The following is a 21,771-nucleotide window of genomic DNA, read 5'->3' on the forward strand; positions in this document are numbered from 1 at the left end:
TCCTTACAATGTCAATGCGACGTAACGGTCGGACGGTAATCTCGGGTCTAAGATGTTTTGCTTATAATTAAATAGTACTGGCTCACCCTTAAAACCGAAACATAGAAATATATAGAATACGCCTCCAACTTTTTTTTTATCATAGAAACCCATTGCCCAGCTGAAGCTAAAGAAATCCCTACCACCTGTATTAGTTAACAAAATATACTAATTACGCTGGACTTGGCCAAATAACGAATTGACACAAAATTTTACCTGCACTGTTATGTAATAACTTTGCGGAGTAGAACGAATGCCAAAAATTTCAAATAGACGAAAATAGAGAAGAGCAGCTTGCATAGTTGACGACAAATATCAAGATAGATTTTTAAAAGTAACTTACTACAAGGAATCTTAGACATATTAAACTTCGATATTTTGTAGTGACGATACATGAAATGTGAATTTATTTATTTATTATTTTATTCGTTTATTAAATTACTTTCGAGGCACGGACAGTGAAAATTCAAATCAAAATATACGCATGTTAGTAAATCTCTCGACGACCTTTTGTCTACTAAGTAGTCAATATTGGGTGGTTTTATGTAAAAGCGGGTGTGTGTCCAAGGTTATTATTGTGGCTATATTACGTGTCACAGTCGATACAATAGCTCAAACCTCTGAGGCTTCGAGTTATATGAAGGTTACTTTGAGATTGGATATCTCCGTAATAAATGGATTTATGTATGTATGTTAATCCATAACAGATTTTTTATGGCCCTAAAAAATAGTACCAGTGTAAAATACACAGACATATAAATAAACATACATACTCTTTGATTTCGTTAATTTCAAGCTTCTTTTTCTCCAAATTTTTGCAAAAATAAAGTTTACGTTTTAATATACCTTCGTAGTACTTTAATGAGAAAAAATATTAGTAATGTGATCGTCGACTCTCGCACAGGACGCTTGTTTTGAAGTATAACAATGATACTATTTATAGCAACACCACTTGTTTAACAATTTAATCTTTCTTGCTTCTTTTATTTTAATACAATAATTCTTCTATAGCTCCTTACATAAACTTAAAGAAGCATTTCTTCAAATTTAATACATACTTTAAATAAGTCCTTCAGACCAAACGTCGGTTGAGAGACCGCAGCTGCTTCTCGTTTAATGCAAGGCATAACACAAATATTCAAGTTTTTAATATTGTTTACACATACCAATTTATTTAAGCGATTGAATTACATTTTATAATTAATATGAATATTACTAAATCAATATAAGAACGCCTATTCGCTGTCGTTGCTAAGGTAATTTGTCTAAAATGTCGATAGAACTGCCTCGAGTGTTTTAAGGCTACGTATGCGGTCCTGTGGCAATGCAGGCGGACGAACGAAACTTATCGACAGCGAGACGGAGACCGGTTTCGAGAGGAAAATGACTCATCCGACGACCATCGCGGCGGCCAAATTATTCCTATACGGTACAATTTTGACGTTTTCTTTTCCATACTCAATATCTACACAGCACGAATAGGTTACAACCTGAATGTTCAGACTAATATGAAAAAATACCGAACGTGTTTAGGAAACATTGCCTACTCGTCATGATTTTGTACATACAGTAAATATTGATCTCTAATATATTTATGTTATGCAATTATACGTTTTTATATAATGATAAAAAGACATATTATAAAATAGTCAATATCAAGGCTGGCTAAATGTCAAGCTGGTTTAATGCTTGTACTGTGTTAATATAGATTATCGTAAGACCCACGCCTTGTTTCATGCGTGAATAACCTAAAACATTTATAAGGAATATTTTTATTTTTCAAAATAATTTTGCTGTGTAACAAATTAAATTTATTTTTACTTGGTGTTAGCTTATACCTAGGTCATATACTGTACTGCCACAATACTTAGAATTTTTGTATTCCGTATTGGTGGCGCACTAGCGATGTAAGTTATTGTTAAACATTAAGGAAATAGACTAAGTTACCGTGATTTCGAATTATTTTGAAGTTTAAGATCAACAAATATGACATAAAAAGCTTCAGAAAGCGTTCAACCCAGCTCAGCCCCTACATTGAGATAATATATACATACATAAGTTATAACTCACAAAAGATGTCACATATAAACATACTATTTACTCTAAACTATAAACCATATATATATACGTGAATCGGTCTCCGGAAAAGACAAACAAAACTTCCCTTTGAATATAATAATTAAAATATGTCCAAGTTTTCGTTTGTTTTATTTACGTATCACGCTTTAAAAAAGGTCTTCTACATGGTTAGACGACTCAAAGCGATTCTGGTTTTTCGTGACGAGTCATTACGGTTCCAATCAATTAATTAAAATATTAATTCTAAAGGTTTCAGTTGTGCTAAGACTATGGATTATGAAGAAGATATATTGGTACGGTAAAGATTTTAGCATGGATAACATTGCTTGTATATTTTGATAGACAACGGCTCTATGTGCACATGTGTATCATCGCCAATACATATTCATTATATTATGTGTATTTGAATTTAATTTCACATATAATTGTGAGTGATTATATCATTCTTTCATTCATTCGCCAAGAATGAAAGAAATCTATTATGATATTAATTTTAAGCTCCTTTATGATATAATGTTGTTATGTAAAGAATTTCCAGAATTAGGCCATTATTTTCAAAGACGCATTGCGTCAGTCGGTTGGGGTTTTTAATGAAAGTTGTGCTTGGATTATATTGATTGAAACAAGTCCATTAATCTTTAGTGATGAATGGTTTTTGGTTCACAAAAAGGAACTGACATCGAAAACAATTTTGCTAACTACCGACTGTTTATCTTTAAGTATTTAGGTAACCCGCATCTGAACGGGTGAAATAAGTTTTTTCACTCAACACACACAAATAAATTTATCTAAAGTGAAGTTCAGTGACATACACACGTACAGAAGACATATAATATATAAACATAAATAATACTGTTAGTTTTTTTGTTTTAATCTCGGAAGATGTAGTATTTATGATACTTAAAATCTACGGGTATTGATATCACGACGAATTAAAAATCTTTCATTTTATAAAGTCACATACGATATAATGTTGAGGGAAAGATAATATTATACGAGACATCCATCATATTCCTACTATGAAACTATGATTACTTCCCTAACGACGTTCTTGCTTGCTTGTTTTATAATAAAACAAAGATCTATTTCGTGTTGCATCACTATCACAGCTACGTGTTCTTAATGTTTCCATTTGTTCATTGTAGATATCTACAGCTCGTTCGTGAAATGTGACTTGTGTATTGACGAATAAGGTCGACATACTATTCTATCAGACAAAGAGTACATTTTCATGTGACGTACCAAGTGTTAATATAAACAATTATACATATTCAAATATACGGATATGCTATATTTACGATCATTAGCCTATATAAAATCAGAAGATTGTGTCTTTATTAAAATTATATACAAAGTATAATATTATTAAATTAAATAATATTAGGTATTTGAAATTATCACCGAAGATTCGTAGGAATGAACTTAAGTAAGGTTATATAAGTACGCGCCGTAAATGTAACGAGTAATGAATCTTTTATTGGCGTATTATCATATTAGTAAAATTAAAAGACGATAGGATCTTTTATTTTTTAATAATTTGAATATTAGAAGGTAGACTTGCCAATGACAGCCGCCTAATGATAATTGTTCATTACAATCAATAGACATTGGCATTGTGGTAAATATCAACCAATCCGAATATCGCCAATGCGCCAACAGCTTGGGAATAAAGATATAATGAACACAGCAAAACAATGTATTGATGTTTGACGGAAAGAATATCTGATGAGTGGTGGCTAGTCAGACGAGCTTGCGCAATCCCCTACCACCAAGTAATAGATTCATCCGTAGCCATATCTGTACTAATAAAGGAGACTTTTTTGTAACTTTTGTGATCGTAATTCGTTTTCTGTTAGTCATATAGAAGAAAAAAGTAATACAGTAAAAAAATATACTGTTTTATATAATAATAAGTATAATATCATATGTCTTGAAATTATTGGACCATTTACCATCGGTGGGTACCAAATAAAGTTAGGTATATTGATATTTGTTTTCCTCATAACATACGTCAATAACGAATACGATGAATTAAATAATATTTACCTCGGTACATATTATTTAATTCATCTGGGAAGACCGTAGTTTACTTGGACACAATGCGTAACACAACACAACAATGATTCAAATAATGTAACAATGTTTAATATAGATTTTCGTGTATTGATCAAAGAGCTACTGTAATATTTCAACGAATTTTTAATTAAGTTTAGATGTCAAAACAACAAACAATCATTTGGGATATACGTACCAATAATAATAATAAATATATATACTGGAGTAACTGTAGTTATAATTTTGAACTGTATTTATGTATTTATTTTGTATGCGAATGTGAGTGTGTAGTTCATATTACATATAATAATAATACTTAAAAATACCTTCAACACGTATGTATCATTCCAGACGTATCAAGATCTGAAACAAGTAAATCAAGTTAAACAAAACCTCGTTATAACAAACTTTTAATAAATCCCTGCACAAAATCTAATAAAATATTATCCAATTGTAGAATACTAAATTGTATTTTCACCAGCGCCGATAGTGTTGGCAATTTTCAGCTCAATTAGTTAGCTGTTGGTGGTCAGTTCAACTGGCTTTGAAATTCAATTGCAAGCCTTGGTCCATAGATGAAGTTAAATAATAATTTCTTGTGAAAATATATGAGTTGAAGATTTTAAGCATGACAATGTGTACAAAGCATTATTTTTTTATTATTAAATTTATGAATCAAATTAAGCAAACATACATTTCAATTCGTCATACTATATTTCCGTGAAAGAGTTAATTTGTTTAATGATAAAATATAGATGTCTTGGGGACAAATTTATTTCTTTTCATTTTATAATGTACACTTAAGGATAGGCTTAACAAATTTAATTTCTCACTATTCCTTGGTATCGTATAAAGTGCACTTTATCTTTAGTGTGTCGTTTGCAATGTATTTTGGGAAACTAGCATTGTTTGTGGTTCAAATTCACTTATTTTCTTCATATATTTTTGCACGAACCTTTCGAATTAACAAATATATACATCTCCTTTTATTAAGACACTTAAAAAACGAACAACTACTTCGATTTGTACCAGAATATTATTGGTCTCTTAATAATACATAGATTATTTTTTGCAATTCAAATCGGCTGTAGCGAATACATACGTTGTATCTATGACAACAATATTTTTATATTTAATATTTTAACGTTCATAGACAACCGGAAGTACCGGCATTGAAGCAAATTGTTCCAGCATTGTATACATTTGTTTAACGATATCCAATATCACGAGCATATTTCAATTGCTCTGAATAGCAGAACCCTACAGCGCCTCTTCAGTTATCAACGTGAATAAATATTACTGAAGTTGGGTAAACAATGACGAAAAACTATTTTGGAGTGATAAGGACTATGCATAGCGTGGCCATTAATGATAATTTTGGGTAGCATTTACATCTTAAAATATTAAATGTATCCACTACATGAATGCAATACTTATTAATGTAAAGTTACAAAATTTGGGACTAGCTTGAAACTAAGTTCGCGTGATAACTTCATATCGAACCGTTCGTTTCAAATTGCTCAAATTACTTGGACATTTGATGATTGTTTTTTAAAGTACGATCGATTGGAAGGATTGTAACTAATGCATGACTCTGTCCGAGTCTCGCTTATTTTACAAAACCCGTGTTTCGTTAAGACTTGATTAAATAACAGATTTCACATTTGCATATTTAAAATAAAAATACAATTTAATCTTATCCAGTTAAACCTGTAACTGTCAATATTAATAATTTATCCATACCTTGCAAAATAAATATATTATTCACTTTTGTTACTCGTATAACTGGTCGTATATATGATCGTATTACTATAAAACAAAAAAGAGCGTGCACAAGTGAACGTAAGAAACGTTCAATTTTGAAAAGTTATAAAACGAAACGCTGCGTTCAAGTTCAACCTTGACAATTTAATTTCAATAAATAAGATATAGGTAACAGTGAATACGATTAGTGTAGGTATTTCATTATGCTTAGAAACTTTGAGTCATTTATAATATTAGTATGCGATGGTTGTCTCATGGGTCTGACATTCACCTTCTATACCTGTTTGCATGCACGCATTGTTTTGCAAAGTTTTATTTTTAACCGGAACTGGACATGTCACATTTTTATAAAACGTTAGCCCTACTTAAATTAATTAAAATTTGATGCCTTTATAAAATGTACTCGTAAATAAACTTTTTCATAGTATAGTAATAAGGGGCAAGAATTCATATAAAAACTATCATTTTGTAAGGTAGAATTAATTGTTTAAATAAAACTAGTCAATAGCCCGCGTGCGTTGCAATGTTATTGGCCGATTTAAAAAATAAATTATCTATTCGGTTGTATTTTTTTTTTATTGTTAGTTCCTTCGTGACTCTTTCATCTATGAACCAATTTAGATAATACCTTTTGTTGTTTAGGGCGGTATACTTCTAGTTGGGGCCAATTTAAATTCCAGGAAAAATATTCCCGTCGTTTTTTTTTTTTTTAATTTTATATTATCTTTTAAACAATAATCGGATCTGCCTTGCACGCCAGCTATTGTACGTTAATGGAACTATACGAGAACCCTTCGCACGAGTGCAAACAACAACTGTATAAAGTTTCAATGAAATCGGAAGAACGACGCGTCAACACAAAAAATAAGAACCAACCCGAGCATTAATTTTTATATTTATATAAATATGTATAGTACTACATTATTGCTATTTATATATCATATTAGAAATATATATAATCTAGAATCACGATTCATGTTTAAAATATTTTTATTGAGATATATTTGCCAGAGGAGTGAGTCATTGTTACTACGCCATAACTTTCTCCCCATAGGAAATCCCGGTGATTTCACCATTCAAATAGCATCCATTTAATCTTCTAAGTTATGTAATATGACGTTGTTAAACCATTTAATGATAACATTATATGCTAGATTAAACGAAAAAGCAGAACGACTTTTACCTGTCAACAAATTTTGGGATGGGAGTAATTAAATTGGCCCTCTCAATTTAGTTCTGCATCCGTCTCGCATTTACAGTTTAAATCCTGTGTATGAAGTTCGTGGAATCACAACTAGCGCGTGTTATTGATACATTTTTATATATGATCGTTAAACTTATACATAATAGTGTTGCGAAGTGCAATGCAATCTATGTTAGGCGGGAACCTAGACAAGCTGTCGAGGTGAGCGACCGTCCGCGGGTCATCGTCGCGTACCCGCACTGATTCATCTTGCACTTGCAACACTTACCTACAATTATCGATGCGGATTTGAATACTTCATTTAGGGAAGAATCGAATTAAAAATTATATTAAAGCTTAGTGAATCGCTGCATACATAGTAACCACTACCATTTCATCTTATAAACTTGTATTTTCAAAAATGCTTTCTTTGCGGGAAGCTTACGTTATAAAATAAAACTTTGTCCCAAATATTTGCATTCTAGATGCAATTGTTCTCGGTTCTATGATATAGTCAGTTATAACAAACAGTTTTAAAGGAAAGATTATATTAAAAATGCTTTGATTTGATTTCATTTCGTCAATTTTATATCACGTAACGAAGACAACAATATTGATTTGAATTTTAGAAATTTCAATCTATATAACTTGCTAAGTGACAATTTAATTCTATATCTTAATTAAAAACAAACCAAAGACCAATAAGAAAATATTGGCGACCAATATGTTACCGATTCATATTTTAAGCAAATGATAGAATTGTTCTAATTATAACAGTAGAAATTTATTTTGGCAATTGCATTTATTATCTGTGGTACATTGTGAAATGTACTTTACAACTTTAATTAAGTCGATAGCTGGGACGTCTACTAATCTCATATAAAGTGGATATACGTTTAGATTTCAATTATGATAGGTCGACCGATTTGTATCCATTGGTACGTTATTCGTGAGGTTATTTGAAAACAAATGGATTAGGGAGCTGAAGTATTCAAGATCGTATGTTTGGTCTACTACATATACAGACGGCACGTGTTTTGTTGAGAGGCTTCGCATTATATTATATAGAACATATTTTATTAGATTATATTATAATAATGGTATGAGCGGAATTTTTCACTTGCACGGAATGAGTCAACACTCGACACGAACCGGTCATAATGCGTCTCCAGTTAGATTTTGTGCTTTGTGATCCTTTTTTATAATGTTAGGGCTCGTTAGCTCTCGCCTTGGTCCTTTTGGTCACTGACACTGTCCGCGTGGGGTATACAGATTGACGGTGTTCGGTTACACTCGTGTGCCAAACCCTTGTATTATCCACACACCAACACAAACATAAATTATATATATCTCGAAATTCGTTACAATGTTGGTTCTTAGTATTAAAGCATTCGTTAATAATAGTACATTACTCTCTTAAGAAATCAATTACACTGTTATATATTCTACGTTAAGGACAATTGGGACGCGTCGTGGCCTATTCCGATGCAAATTCGGGGCACCATCTGCGCAATACGATATGAGGTCATCGGCTTGTGCACTGAACTGATAGCTGTCTCCAATTGACCTCTATTAGTCACGAAATACATATCCATACGTGGCATGTTACATTATAGAAATCATTAAAAAACATATATATCACACAAATAATATATAAAACGTGTCAAGCATTAGATATAGTTATGTCTACTACCGAGAAATTGTAAGTTATCTACGGACGAAACGTTACAACAGCCATAAACAGTTTTTGTTATGGTAAGCAGTTACGTAGTAGACGTCGTATTGTTATTTTTAAGTGATAACTGCGTATTCCCATTGACGTTTTAAATATTTCTTTGTTTGTTCTTACTCATTCTTAAATGGTTTGTCAGTGATATTGTAATGTGCACCTTATATGCTGGTGTTTACATTATATTTCAAGCGATCGACACACTATTGTTCATTATAGAAAGTGCAGTATGACCTCACATCACGACTAGAATTATTATTATGCTTGTAATTTCAAAGGACCCTTTCCTTTACAGCACTTGAAATCTTTATTTAAATTGGTTGGTGATTTTTGTTTCGTATATAATGACAAAAATAAGTATTTGTTTAAAAGGCGCCTATTAAAAACGTCGTCAATATGCCAATATATAATCTTACCTTTGGTAAATGCCAACAAAGTAGACCTCTCCATATTAGTATGACTACGACCGGTTTTTTATTACGGAAATCGATATAAAGCATTTTAGGTGTAATTTATCGAGGACTATGTTTGCGTATAGTGTTAAATATTATATAATGTAGATTCAAATACGACGTAAAAAAAATATAGAAGCTACCTAGTAAAGTAAGTGAAGGTATGAAAATTGATAAACGTAAGGGTGAGATTAAGGTGGGAGCTATTACATCGGTTGGGGTGCGCCTTTGAGTGGGGAGCACACCTTAATAAAACGCCAACAGCCTTGCAAGGTCGCATGTGGCCTCATTCTAATTATGGTGTTCAAAAATTTCTTGCTATTACATCAAAATCAGGAATTTATTTAATGTTAGAAAGAATTGATTATACATAATGTTATATTTACGCATAAATTCGACTTAGCACTAATTGATAATATAGAAGCACACTTAGTAGTCGATACGAGGAATTATTTAAAGGAAATCAAAACTCGTGACATTATAGTTTTACAATTTAATTTTATAACAAGTATTTCTTATTATTTTTGTCCTGCCTACCTGCCTCATTTGAAAAGATCCTTTGAAGAGTTCTTGGTAATGCAAAGTATTTAAAGACTGGCGGGTTTGATGAGGTAGGTACCTCAGTATGATATTTATTTTAAAACAAAAGATTAAATAATTGTAAGCATGCAGGTTTCTTATGCCTAATCTCTAAATATTAATAAGGAATGATATACGTACGTACCGTATTCTCTAGTATTGCTTCTTATGATATTGATTTAAAATATATTCAAAAGCAAGAGTTTTAGGAAAATGATAACCTCTTTTGCTTAAATAGTGATAAGTTCTTATATGTTCTTTCATCTTGTTGTTCATGTTTTTTGTTTGAATTAACATAGTAATGTAGTGTTTAGTTTTGTTGTTATAAATGTTTAACTTAACTTAAAAAAAGAACTTCTGTCCTACTTTACCTTGATAATTTGTATATATGTATATCGATGGTGTTTCGAATGTCTATAAATAAATTAATATATAGGCGTTAAGTACAATGACGAACGTCACAGTGCGATTACAGCTCTCCCTTTGTAGAGAACAATTTGAGCTATTGTCATCATGCTGTTTCTATGCGGATTACCTTTATATATTAATTATTGAATCCACATATGATCGATTTTCATTAAATGAGCTATTGACACAAATTAAGTAAAGGGTTATTCATTAATACTTTTAAGTATTTGAATCCGTTATATTTCGTTAAGACTCAACTCTTCTAACCACTGCGCCATCTCAGCGTAATATTCATAATAAAGCGTTTAGAAATCCATATATTTTCAAAATAATTATTACAAATTTAATCAACGAAATATGTCGTGTGAAATGTTCAACATTTTCGAACAAAGGGGCGACAAAACAGTCTGACAGCACACTGGTGGTCTGTCCTTGTCCATTCATTGTTACTTGGAATATAAATGCTGAACGGCGACTGCTTCCTCACCAAGGTACAGAGACTATAACAATTCTGTCTTGGTTAAATAATACACGTTTTATTGACATAAAATGTTTGGTTTCGCGTTCAGAATATTTTCTATTGAATGTTGTAGTTTTAGTTTTACTTAATGGTAGGTAGGGTTATTTGCAAGCCAGTTTGTGTAGGTACCACCCACTCATCATGCGTTTTACTACCTAGACGCAAGGTTTGAACGGTGAGTGAGCCAGTGTAACAAGGGATAGGATATCTTAGTTCCCAAGGTTAGTGGCGTGTTTGCGATGTAAGGCATGGTTAATATTACTTACAGCGCCAACGTGGTGGTGACAGGCCATTCAGGTGACCCATTTTAAATAATCAATAAAGTTTTGCTTCTGAAGTGACGTAATACATTTCATTTTTTTTTTATTTCTTTCTATGGGCCGTGGTGACCAGTTACCCAATACTAATCGGATAGCACTTTTGCCCGTCCGCCTACCGATGCCATAAAAAAGTTTGATTTTACCTAGGGGATTACTATAAGGGCGTTCTACAGTTCATAATTGAATAAAAAGATGGCCCCTCGTCTGACATGTATGAAAATTGCTATAATAACCATTTACCTGAACAAAGTGCAATTCTTATTAAGGTATAGAAAACAAACAGCCAATTTTGTAAACTATTGGCGGAAAATATCGAAATTTTCATTACGAACAAGGCCAAAATTCATACATGTATTGTGTACTTTAGATCCAGATATATTATCAGGGCATAAGATATATATTTTTATATGCAAGTTACAATACTTTCTTAAAAGTATTTTGTTACGTTTCTTAGTTAATTATTTACTAAGGTTTATACATTGATCATAATTCATCATAATTTGGGACGATTTGATAGAAAAGGTTATATTATTTAAGTGTACAGTTGCTTTGTTTCAAAGCGTCAAATTAGACTTATAAATGAATATTATATAGATGTAAAAATTGATTTTTTTTTTTAATTTAGGCGGTAATCTCCGGAACTGATGATTCATTTAAAAAAATAGTTTTCACTAGTAGAAACGTACATAATACCTGAGTGCTATAGGATATAGATGATATTTGTGTGAACTCATTTTCTTTATTAATAAATAGATCATAAGAAGCGATTTCGTTAAACACATGTACATAACAAGCCGTATTTATTTTTAACTTCAATTGAAACCATTAAATCAAGTAAATGTCGTTCATTTACAGAGATTAGTATAAGCAGCGGCATCCGTATTAGTGTTGTAGACATATGTATATGTCACACATAAAATACATTATCGGTTGATACATGGGACACTTTTTTTTATCTTTGTTGCTCATAGTGTGGATTCTTTAAGCCTATCGAAGATTTTATTGTTGATAAATTTATACAAGTCTCATTATGTTTAGAATCAGTGAGCCAGTTTAATTACATGACACTTAGAGTAATTACCGGGACATAACAACTAGGATCCTATAGATGACGTATTAACGGTATAAAAAATTGTCTATATTCACGAGCGTATGGTAAAATATGTCATCAGGTGAAACAGTGGCACGACTGCCTTTATATGAAAATTAATAAAATGAATTAAAAGAAAATACATTACACTACATTACGAGCTAGTACGATTACATGCATAATGTTTTATCTGTAGTATTAAAGTTACATGTACATGTTAATTTTTGAAAACGTTACGTTATCCAATCGGCGTGGTTCATATTATAACAAATGAAATGATTTATGCAGTACTTGATTTATTGCTGATATTTCCGGCGTTGTTATCGTATCATGATATTTGTAGAAAACAGACAGTCGATTAAATTAATTTTATGATGCGGAACCCGTCGATTATTTTAAATTGTAAATTGACTTTTTATTTATGAAGTAAGTATCTTGTGTTGTTTTATCGCGTATATAATAAGATTTCGAAATGCAGTTGGACTGTTTGATTTGAATGTAGTTCTAATTCCCTTCTATCTTGATAGTTTGAATATAATAAAGTTATCTTTTGTTTGATATATTGATGAAAATGTACGAATAACATAATGTACACTGTGCCTATAACTTTTTTTTAAACTTAGAATTCTGGCACACTGAAAGAATTCTACATATTTTTTGATGATCTTACATGATACGACCCAAAAATCACGTTTCATAGGTACATATACATTATTATTATTCCACATAATTCGTACCAACGAATGCCTTTTGAAATATTACTAGTGCCAATCCCGACTTCGTACGGGTGAAATAGGGTTTTTATTTTCTTTCAGATAGCACCTACTGGGTGCTCCAATCAAAACCATTCAGGGACACTAAATTACACATTTTTTTTTAAATCAAAATCTTTTTAACTATTTAAGAAGAGTTCGGTGTATATAACACAAACAAAATATTAATATATGTATATAAAGATATATACTTCCTAACTGGTTTAAAGCTACAATATTATAATTACATAATAACCAAGATCAGTTTATTATGTATAACATTTGAATGAAATTATGAGATGGTAATGAAATGCACGCAGTGTTGTGTTGAGACTTTTGAATAGCACGGAAGGTAGATTTCGCCGGAGCATGGCACGGTCGGTCGAGCCGCAGCCGCAACAGTCTTGCGCAAGCGCTTGCGTCAGGACTCAGGGCCGAGACATAACTTAAGTATTTCACTTGAGGCAACCAAATCAATCGTTTAATTTTTAAATAGGATTTAGTTCCAAACATCTTCATTGTTTCTTCGATCTCATTGATAGCTTGCGTGTTATAGCAGTATTTAGCACAACGCTCGCAGTGTTCCGCAATGCGCGTATTAAACGGATGTTCAATGCTAACGCTAAGTTACAATAATTTTTTCATCATCTTTGCAATAACAAGTTCAATTATAATGAATTCATTGCGGAAACTATTCTATTTTTTTCTTTAACTGTCGTGAATTACTTCAATGATAAGTTTGATAGATAACTGAGTTGAGAGGCAAGATCGTGTCATTGACATTATCTGAGCCTAAACGATTTGCCGCATTAAGTATGACGAGGCTACTTCGTTTTTATCAAATGAATGAAACTCTTCCTCTTTAAATATCACGTATCTAACGTATATATATAAACGTATATAACGTTTTAATAATTCTAATTTATTCCAAAACTTAAAATATAAACGAGAAATTGATTTTAATACATATCTAAGCGTAATAAAATTGTTCAGTTGTATGAACTCGCTTGTAAATTACAAAGCAAGAGGTCGTCAGCTATGTGGTCTACAGTACACAATAAACAACGTGATGATAAGTGTTAACTGAATAATTGAATTAATAAGAATTAGGTCCGAAAACTGGGTCAAGATTGTTACTGCGTGTATAATAACAAAGACGCATCGTAAATCATGTCTCACCGTTATTAAAATTTCTGATACATCAGTTTTATATTTATTACAAGCGATCCGCCCCGGCTTCGCACGGGCGAAATTAATTAATAAAAATAATTATATCATATAAATATAATTTTTCAACCATATAACACTCAGGGATAATTTAGCTATTTACATACAAACGAAGAAATTTTATCTCTATAATATTAGTATTGACTAGGTCCTTCGCGTGATTTCACTCGTGTTAAACGTTGCAGCGCTCATTATTGGCCCGCAATAACGTAAGTCGTAGCATATTATGTGGTCTATAAACCTCCTCAATAAATGGTCTATCTAAACCAAATAGATTTCTTTAAATCACATTGATTCAGAAGTGGAAGTTAGCGTGTTCATGCAAACATACTCTTCGGCATTATTTATTAGTAGATGTATCTACATCTACTAGTAAATAATGCCTAATGTCAGATGACATCAACCACATTATATACTAATTGCATCGAATCTATGCAATTTTGTTCTTTACGACAAGCTATTATTTTATTATATTATATTTATGTGTAGTGATTTCAAAGTATTTTCATCATAGCATTAAATACTGGCATGTAACACAATTTCTTATTTTAAAAATGATTGAGCTGTCATTAGAAATAACAAATCAGTTAGAACATCCATTCATTTTAAAAAAAATATATATTACTTAATTGCTAGCTATTTAAAAACTAAGATCATATAAATATTTATTTACTTTTGTAGTTTTAAAAGTAGCGTGTACTTTCAATTTTTAACTTTTACTCAGTTTTTTAGTGCGCTGTCGGTGTTTCATGTAGTTAGCACGCTTTATTTGAATTAAATTGTCAAACGCATTTACACAAACGGTAAATTTTGAACTGTTGAAGTGATTACATGTATGTGTGTTTCTTAATTTGAAAAAAACATTGCTGTGTATTTTATTATTTTGTAATGGATTATTTTATTGACAATTTTTTAAACATTGACAACGAATGCAGTTATATAGGTACAGGGTGAAATTTTGTTGGTTGTTTTCCCGCAAAGAATTGATTTAGTAGTCAATACCTACTCCTTTTGTATTTTTATTTTTACGCGAAACTGAATCGATATCTTGCGGGAAAATAACCACCAATATTTCATCCCGTATATTTCCAGACACACATGTATAAATACTGATACACCACTATTAATGTAGCAATTTGTTTTCAATTTCATTTTTTCTTTTGTATATGAAGGATGAAGGATCAATGCCACGAGCCAGACAAGCAAATATAGGTCGGCGAACGCGTAATACAAATTATGGGACATCACAAAGACGATCACAGACTGCAGATGAATGCACATAAGCTAATGCATCGCAGCGTGAACGTAGTGCATGAAATAGATCTGCTGACCCTGTGCCTGTACTGAATCTTCCACGGCGATCACGAATACGTCATAATACTTTGACTGAAACGATGTGTGCTGCTTTTAATTACAACAGTCAGATTGATTATAGTATGTACGGATACATTGGAATGATGGACGTAATATGTCCACACTGTGATGCGGCAAATTTTTCAGATGAAACGCCCGGTATGTGTTGTGCTAATGGCAAAGTTAGATTGCCAGCATTAGAAATTCCACCCGAACCATTATATTCATTAATATTTGGGACATCTCAAACATCGAAGCATTTTTTAGTCATATTCAACAATACAATTCGGTATTTCAAATGACTTCTTTTGGTGCTACTAAAATTATTAGAGATAATTTCATGCCGACGTTTAAGGTAAATACTTTAACTGGATTGTCCCATATTTATATCAATCTTAATCATAAAGTATTCGATAGTTTTAAAAATTCTTATCCAACAACCTAAAATTACATAATATTACACTTTTAATATTTAATTACATAATATTACATAATATTACACAATACATGTTACAGATTCAGGGAGAGATTTATCATCAAGTTGGTTTGTTATTGCCGTACCCCGACGCTGATCATCAATTTTTGCAAATTTATTTTATTGGTGAGGAAAATCGTGAATTGGATCAACGTTTCTAATACAAGACGAGAAATTATTCGAGAGCTACAATGGTTTTTCCATCAGCATAACGCATTAGTTCAATTGTTTAAAATTGCTCTCGATCGTATGCCATCTGATAATCACAAAATCGTAATAAGGGCTGATAGAACACCTTTTGGAGAGCATGCCAGGCGATTCAATGCACCGACAATTGGTGAGGTTGCAATTGTAATTGTTGGTGATCAATTTGAATCCCGTGATATTGTACTTCAACGCAGAAATGAGGAATTGCAACGTGTTTCAGAACTTCATCGTAGTTATGATGCATTACAATACCCAATATTGCATTGGAAAGGTGACGATGGCTACCATATCAATATACCATTGACTGATCCACAAACCGGTAAATAATTATCCTATTTTCTGTGTGTTGACATTTTCATTTGTATTATTTTCCAAAGTCACATTTTGCATTTATTTTCAGGTCTATATATACAGAAAAAAGTTAGTGCCATGAATTTTTATTCGTATCGATTGATGGTTCGTCCACAAGCACAAAATTATATCTTGAGATGTGGTAAACTATATCATCAGTACATCGTTGATATGTATGCCAAAATAGAAACTGAACGTCTTAATTTTATTCGTTTCAACCAAGCAAAATTAAGATCCGAAGAATATATTCATTTGCAAGATGCGATAGCGAATGATGCTAATGTAAATGACTTCGGGCGATTGACTATATTGCCATCTTCGTTTACTGGTAGCCCACGGCATATGAATAAATGAAATATATGAAATAAATGCCTGTTTGAAGTCATCAGTTCTTTGGAGATATGTACAAAAATTGACACTAAACATTAATATGCGTATTAACCTACAAAATGATCCAGCTGCTCATGACTTTTCAAAACAATTGTTAGAAATTGGTGATTGCAAAATACAAATCGACAGGACCAATGGATTGATCGCTATACCGAACAATTTTTGTACTATTTTATTTTTTATTTTGTGCAATCGATAGATGAATTGATTGAATGTGTTTTTCCGAATATTCTTCAGAATTATATAAATCATGATTGGTTGAGCGAACACGCCATTTTAGCACCAAAGAGCATTCATATCAATGCTATTAATTTTCAAATTCAAGAGAAGCTGCCAGGTGTTATCACGACATATAAATCAATTGACAGTGCTATGAATCAAGATGAGGCATTGAATTTTCTAGTTGAATTTTTAAATTCATTGGAACCGGCTGGTATGCACTGCTTAAATCTGAAAGTTGGTTCTTTAATTATATTATTGCGAAATATGAATCCACCAAAACTGTGTAATGGCACCAGATTGGCAGTGAAAAAGTTATTGCCAAATTTGATCGAAGCTACGATCTTAACTGGTAAATCTAAAGGTGAAGTTTATTTGATACCGCGTATCCCTATGTTTCAAACTGATATGCCATTCGAGTTCAAACGATTACAATATCCTGTTCGTTTATCATTTGCGATGTCCATCAACAGGGCCCAAGGGCAAACACTTCACATTTGTGGTGTGAATTTGGAAGAATCATGTTTATCACACGGCCAACTTTATGTTGCCTGTTCCAGAGTCGGTACCCCCAGGCGTTTGTTTATTCACACTCAAAATGGAAAAACCAAAAATATTGTTGATCCAAATGTTTTGAATTAATTTATTAAATAGCAATTAAGTAAATATATTTTTTTAGGAAATGAATCGATGTTCTAACTCATTTTTGTATTATATCACTTTATACGTAGCGAAGTACGTACCGGCCCGCTAGTTACTTTATATTGTTACAAAATTTCCCTTTGCTGCATAATGTATTTGACAGGAAAGAAACGGGTAACTACTGAGTTTCCTCGTTGGTAATATTTAATTAAAATTAACCTTAAAACGTATTTTAATAAAGAGTATTTTGTTGTTTATCATTTAACCCAGTTGGCTCGGTCTCTTTGGCAGTTCCTAATTTGCTCTTACTACCTGCTATATTGAATTCAACCGCTGGTCGTTCATTTATCGGAACACTATAGTTGGCTAGCCACGGATCCGCATTGTCGTGCGTCGAACGATGCGGAAACGTAAAGTGACCCACTCTACTCTTCCACTTAACCGATGCAAATGTTAATTATTTACGTACCTCCTGAATTAATGGTTTAGATCCACTCTCTTTTGTCATTTTACACAATAATTTATCTTATTTATATACACAATAAAGTAAAACCGACAACTTGTGATGGTGGTAGATTAAATTAAGTATATATTTAAAGTCTATAATAATGTTACATCGCAAACGGTCAAAGTGTTATTCTTTAAAGTACGGACAACGCACGCTTTTAATAATTTGAAGTAAATAAAAACTGATATTTAACCTTTTGACGGTGACAAAAAGAGGTTAAAAAAACATTGATGTTGTGTCAGAACAAGTTACATAATCAATTTAGATAATGCTTTAATAAAATATAACAATGTTAACAAGAAGGTTAAGTTTATGTAATGAAAACAATTTCAAAAATTCGATTCGAATTATTTTACGAGAAGGTTTCCGATCGACGCCAATCGTTTCTGTTTTCCTATTATATATGTGTTTTAACTTTTATCGTCATCCCCTTTACCATCTAAAGCGTTTATACAAGAACATTGAATTCAAGCCTTTCACGTCAATATTCTAAATTTAAAGCGAGTGAAACTGCGAATCACATCTACTCATTTAATTATATTATGTAAAAGGTTTTACCTTATCCGAAACGCACTGCATGTATTATTTTTAAATAGGCAAACCAAAAACCAAAGTTATGGAAGTGATAACTTCTGAAATTATTTGCAAAAGAATCCCGGTACTTTACTAAAAAATATAAGTTAGGTTTTTTTTATATATAATAAATACAAACTAACCTAACGTATATTGGCGCACTATCAGTATTTTTTTTGCTGCGGTAGCGTTAATACGTTAGTACCAAAATCCTTGCTATAATACTATCTGTATTATGATTATTATTTTAGGTTATGAAAGTTTTAATTCAGACGCAGTACCTTGACCTATACAAATTGGTTTGTCGTAGTGTTTCCGGATGCATTATTTGTACAATTCATGAATGTTCAAGGCCAGCATGTCAAAATTAAATTAAGGGCCGAATTTTCAATTATCAGTTACTTTTTTTGGACGAATGTCTCATATTTTGATAGACAAAAAAGCATTTATTCTATTCAAGATATTGACTGAATATATTGTGCTCAATGAGTGTAAATAAAGGCAAGAAATAGAAAAAAAGTAAATAAAAGCACCTAAGTTGGCACTCTAAAATTTTACCAATAAAAAGGTATTACAATTAACTGTTAAGAGTACCAGTCCAGATAAGATCAGTCATCATAACAAATAGGTAGCTGTTACTATAAAGAGTTATATAAATATGAAATACTAGCAAAATCCACTGCTTCGTCAGCATGGAATTCAGTTTGTAATGAAAATGTTCCAAAATCTGTTATTTCAATGAAAATAATATCTTAATGAACTATGGATATAAAATATTGAAATTATTAGGTACCAATGACAGTCTAAAATAAAAAGGAGGTTGTCACGGGTTTGGTACCTCACAAAAAGGAGTATTAAACAGATAGCAGAATTTTTTTCTGTCATCAAAAATTTTACATACACAAGTAGATTGATTGGCTGGATTGGTTCATTTTTAAATATTAATCAAATATTCCATCAAGAATTGTCCAAAGATAAACATCAAATTTGGAGTTCACTAACAATGTAATGTGTATGAGTCTGATACTTTAAAGGCTAAAAATTTATATATATAGTGATTTACCCTTTATCCAAAGTTTTTTTTTTTGGTTTTCTTTTTACAGGTAGATAATTGTATAATTGTATGGTCGAGTCTTCAGAGTATTAAATAGAATAATAAACATTTTAGTATTTTAACTTTTACATATTTCTTTGTTGGGAGGTAAGCATAAAAAAAAGATCAGATGTTGTTATTCAATTTACAATACTGCATTGCTTATGCAGTAAAGTTACCTTTGATTTATTTATTTATTTTTTATGGCATTGGTTGACGAGCATATGGGCCATCTGATGGTCACCACTGCCCATAGACAAAGGCGCTGTAAGAAATATTAACCATTCCTTACATCACCTATGTGCCACCAACCTTGGGAACTAAGATGTTATGCCCTTGTGCCTGTACACTGGCTCACTCACCCTTCCAACCGGAAGACAACAATACAGAGTACTGTTATTTGGCGGTAGAATATCTGATGAGTGGGTGGTAGCTACCCAGATGGGCTTGCACAAAGCCCTACCACTAAGTAAATTTATGATAAACTTGTTCTTTGAAGCATTGTTTTTAAACAAATTAAATAATCAAATGAACAAAACGAAAATTTTACTTCTGAATAATAACTATCACCTCTAGAATACATAAAATTTATTATGGCAATATTTTTTTGCACTTTAAAGTTGCAATGGAATCTGACCTTTGTTTCATTATATTTATGTCTTTTCATCTAGATACTTTCTAAAATCTATAAAATAACTCATTAATATGTTCCTACAAGGTTATTACAACTAAGAAAATGTCAATATCGATACATTTATCATGTAATTTTTACCTATGATTATAATTCGATTAAATATGCAAATAAGTAAACATATTTCTTTCATTCTCGACACAATATATGCAATGACATAGTTATATTTACATATTTAAATGCTGTAAACGTCAATATGAAATGAGAGATTTGTTTATGCTGAAGGTTTGAAGCTTTCGACGTTAGTGCTTACTTAATGCTTGCCTAACAACAAAAGCTCATCCGAAACAAATGTAAATTGCAAGTTAACTTAGAAATATGCACAAAGTAAGAGAAAAATTGTAATGTCTACTTACAATCTCTGCTATGACTGGTTATCTGCAAAATGCGCACGGGTAAAGAAGCCCAAATCTCTTTGTGAAAGGTAGCACGGCACTAAAATTTTTATGACACTAAAATATTTTAAATTAAAGCTTCAATTTAGTATCCGATGCACACAACACGCATAAAATACGAGATAGTTTGATCGTTTATAATGAAATATGTCAACAAATTTTAAAATTTTTAAAGAATCAACACTTCACAACACACAGCAAAATCTCACTGACTGTGACTATAACTTTTCTAATTTCTATAGTCTCTGGTATAGAACTAACGTGAAGTTAACAACGAATTAAAGCAAAACAATCGGTGAACAGCTGTTCTTTAGCCTTACTGTAGTGACATCTTGTGGCAAATATGTAAATAAAGTTTTCCGTAATTTTCAACGAGATGGTGTTAGTTATTGTTTACAAACTTATGTCAATAGCGACATCTGTTGCTATATTTTTTATTTAACTTATGAACTGGTTCTTATTATATTCACTAGGGAGAGCTTTGGACGTAAATGAAAATATTACCAATTACATAATTACGAATATATTATTAAACAGTAACACAGTAAAACAGTAACACAGTAAAACAGTAACACAGTAAATATATTATTAAAATAATGCTCACTACAAAAAATTTACACTATTAAGGCAATATTATCTTATGCTAGCAGTGTGGGATATGGGATATGGCGTATGGG

General features: G+C 31.6%; 1 protein-coding gene across 2 annotated transcripts in view; it reads right to left on the reverse strand.

Annotated features, from left to right (window-relative positions):
- Positions 1–21,371, reverse strand: part of LOC113394656 (solute carrier organic anion transporter family member 5A1) — a 43,598-nt gene extending 22,227 nt beyond the window's left edge. Inside the window, exons 1-2 of one of the 2 annotated variants that reach the window (XM_026632041.2) lie at positions 21,056–21,371; positions 4,500–4,536 (exon numbers count right to left, since the gene is read on the reverse strand). The gene's annotated coding sequence lies outside the window, so the exon portion shown is untranslated. The remainder of the gene's footprint in view (positions 1–4,499; positions 4,537–21,055) is intronic. The other variant, XM_026632042.2, reaches the window with a different exon arrangement.
- Positions 21,372–21,771: the final 400 nt, after the last annotated feature.

Source organism: Vanessa tameamea, chromosome 2 (assembly GCF_037043105.1).
Source record: "Vanessa tameamea isolate UH-Manoa-2023 chromosome 2, ilVanTame1 primary haplotype, whole genome shotgun sequence".
Classification (NCBI taxonomy): Eukaryota; Metazoa; Arthropoda; class Insecta; order Lepidoptera; family Nymphalidae; genus Vanessa; species Vanessa tameamea.